The following is a 3417-nucleotide window of genomic DNA, read 5'->3' as shown; positions in this document are numbered from 1 at the left end:
CATACATACCACTTAATAGAACTAATAAAAAGAAAATTACCAAAGACATAAAATGGAACAGCAGTATAAACCACCTGGGCCTAATCCATTTTTACAGAGCACTCACTTAACAAAACACGATATTGTTATGTGCAATGACTTCAATGAATCTTCAAAGAATTGTGCTAAGTGAAAAAAGAGAATCCTGGAAAATTATATGGTGTATATGATTCCTTTATGTAATATTCATAAATTCATGTAATTCATGATGAAATTATAGAATTGAGAACTAATTCGTGCTTTCCAGGAATTGAGGGTGAGGAGGGTATTGGTATGGTTTTAAAAAGGCAAACTGATGGATCCTTGTGGTGATGCACCTGACGTTTATCCTTACCGTAGTGGTGGATACGCGAACCTACACTCATAATAAAAAAGCATAGAGCTAAACACATGCACATACCCACAAACATATACATGAAACAAGAAAAACCAGGAACGTCTGAGAAGTAGTGATGAATTTTATCAGTGCTATCATTTTGGTTATAATATCACACTTTAGTTTTGCAAGTGTGGAAAGATGAGTAAAAGTTACTTAGTATCTCTCTATATTACTTCTTACAACAGCATATGAATATAAAATTATCCCACCAAAAAAGAGTTTAAATTAAAAAAATACAGTATTAATACATACAACAGCATGGATGAATCTCAAAAACATGCTTAGTGACAGAAATCTTACACAAAATTGTGTATACCATAGAATTCGACTAATATAAATGCCCAGAAAACAAAACTAATTCAAGGTGTAAAACAGACAGAGTGATACTTAACTCTGTGGGGCTTGGGGTAGGGATTGCTAGGATGGGGGTAGGAGGCAGAAATTTTCTGCAATGATAATGATTTCAACCCATTAAATGTGTATACGCATTTGCCAAAACTCATTAAGTGGTGCACTTACATTTCTGTATCTAACTGTATGTAAATTAAAAATATAGCATATGTAGCTTTCTGTACCAATTTTGTGTTTTGATTTCATAAAGAAGAAATAAAATTAAAAATAAGCAAACAACGCTTGTTCACATTATATATCCGTCCTGAGATGTTCAGGAGGTAAAGTGTACCAGTGTCTGAAATTTATTTTGAAACAAATAAAAGCAATAAATGTAATGGACTAAATTTGGAGAAAGGCATTCATAAATATATAGATATGTAGTAAAGAAAATACCATAAAATGTTAATTGTAGAACATATTAGATAGATCTGTGGGTATTGACTGTATACATGTCTTTCAAGTTTTTCATTTATAATATAATTTTCATATGATAATGTTGGGAGAAAAAATATTAGCTATATAAAAGTGAAAGATGTAAATATTTTGAATAACTCAACTACATAAATACATGCAGTTTTTCAAATACACAATTTATTAAGCGACCATTGATTAGAATCCATAAATAAATGAAAATAAACTGAATATTTAATAGGAAATAAAACAAACTTGAGAAAGTATTAGGCATTTAGATATTGAGAACCAGTTTCTAAACACCTATAGGTTTAGGAGAATATAAAAACAAATATTTCAAGATACACGAAAATAAATGAAAGTGCAAGAGATTCCTTTATCAGTTTTCAAAATTTGTGGAATATGACCAAAGCTATATTATAGAAGGGACATAAATTAGGGCCTGGATATAATATTTATCATACAAATACATTTACAGGAATGTTAGATAATGTATCCTGGGAAATAAGAAATACCTGAGAAAAGAACTAAAAACAAAGTAAAACAAAACAAAATAAAAGTCCTGTGCCACATAAAACATGATTAATTTCCCATGAAGTAAAATTTAAAACAAATATAATAGAAAGGCTCTGGACATTAGGATGAAGATTTTACAAATAACACAAAGGAAAACTGGGTGAAAATACTAGATGCAAAAAGCAATTGCTAAAAATACATAACTAAAAATAAAGTGTTAATTAATAGAACAGACATAATCAGTTACTGATTATTCTGCTGAATTGTCAGATACCATAACAGTCTCAGGCAAGATCCAGATAAGAAAATCGCTTTAGGGCTGGCCCCATGGCCGAGTGGTTAAGTTCGCTCAGTCCGCAGCAGGCGGCCCAGTGTTTCGTTAGTTCGAATCCTGGGCGCGGACATGGCACTGCTCATCAGACCACGCTGAGGCAGTGTCCCACATGCCAAAACTAGAAGAACCCACAACGAAGAATATACAACTATGTACCGGGGGGCTTTGGGGAGAAAAAGGAAGAAATAAAAAATCTTTAAAAAAAAAAAAGAAAATCGCTTTAACATAATAAACATCACCAAAATGAAATAAATAAATAAATATACAGGAAGAGATAGTTGAAGAAATAATGAAGAGTTTTTTTCCTGTTAAAGTAAGATTATATTTCCCCCTTGAAATTGTTATGCATTGCCAAACATAATATATTAGAAAAAAATCTACACGTGGCCATATTTGTAAGGTTTAAGAGCACAAAAGACAAGGAGAAAATTGAACCTCTTTCAAATGAATATCTTGCAAATGCACAAAATAATTATGTTCTCATCTGACTATTCAGTGGCAACATCAGTACTATTGTATCCTCGTTTTTGCAATAAGGAAACTTTTAGATTTAAACTTTTAGCTTCAGTTATTTTCCCAAAAATAAATTAAATGGGAGAGCTTGTCAATGTCAACTCAGAATTAAGCATAAGTAGTTGGATCTAGAGTTTCTTATATCATCACCATAGACTCTTGTGTGTGCTATTCCATATACATGACATTTATTTATCCCTCAACTAGCATCTACCCAGTTGAATGCATGCCCAAAATGCCAAACAATGTCCTCAGTACTTAGGATGCATTAGAGAAGAACAAAAACAAAAAGCCCTGCTTATGGGTGCATGATATTTTAGGTCAGGTGCATGTGTGTGTGGGAAAGTCAGATACTAAACATAAGATAATAAATAGGTAAATTCTATTGTATGCTAGAATATCATCAGTGCAACAGTGAAAGGAAAAGAGGCACAAAAACAAGGCCAATCAAGAGTGATGGGGGTATTGGTGGGGGGCTCATGCTAGGTCTCATTGAGCAACTAACTTTGGAGCACAGACTGGAAAGAAATGATGGAATTAGTCCCATAGATTCTTGAGGCAGGGGCAGTCTAGTAAGAGAAAACTCCAAGTGCACTAAGCCCTCAAGCAAGACTGTGGGCAGTATGTTCTTGATCCACGTGGATGCCTGTTTGGTGGGAAGGTGAGAGCAGTGAGAGGTGAGGTCACAGGGTAAGTAGGAACTAGAGTGGTAGAGTCCTGGAGGTCTTCATGGGGACCATGGCTTTGCTCCAATGTTGGTGTGGGAACCCATTGTGAGCTTTGAGAAAGGGAGTGCCATGATCTGACTCTCAAATATGATTCTGGCTACTTT

This window comes from Equus caballus, unplaced genomic scaffold (genome assembly GCF_041296265.1).
Source record: "Equus caballus isolate H_3958 breed thoroughbred unplaced genomic scaffold, TB-T2T haplotype2-0000440, whole genome shotgun sequence".
NCBI classification, from domain to species: Eukaryota; Metazoa; Chordata; class Mammalia; order Perissodactyla; family Equidae; genus Equus; species Equus caballus.
Note: the sequence above shows the minus strand (reverse complement) of the source record.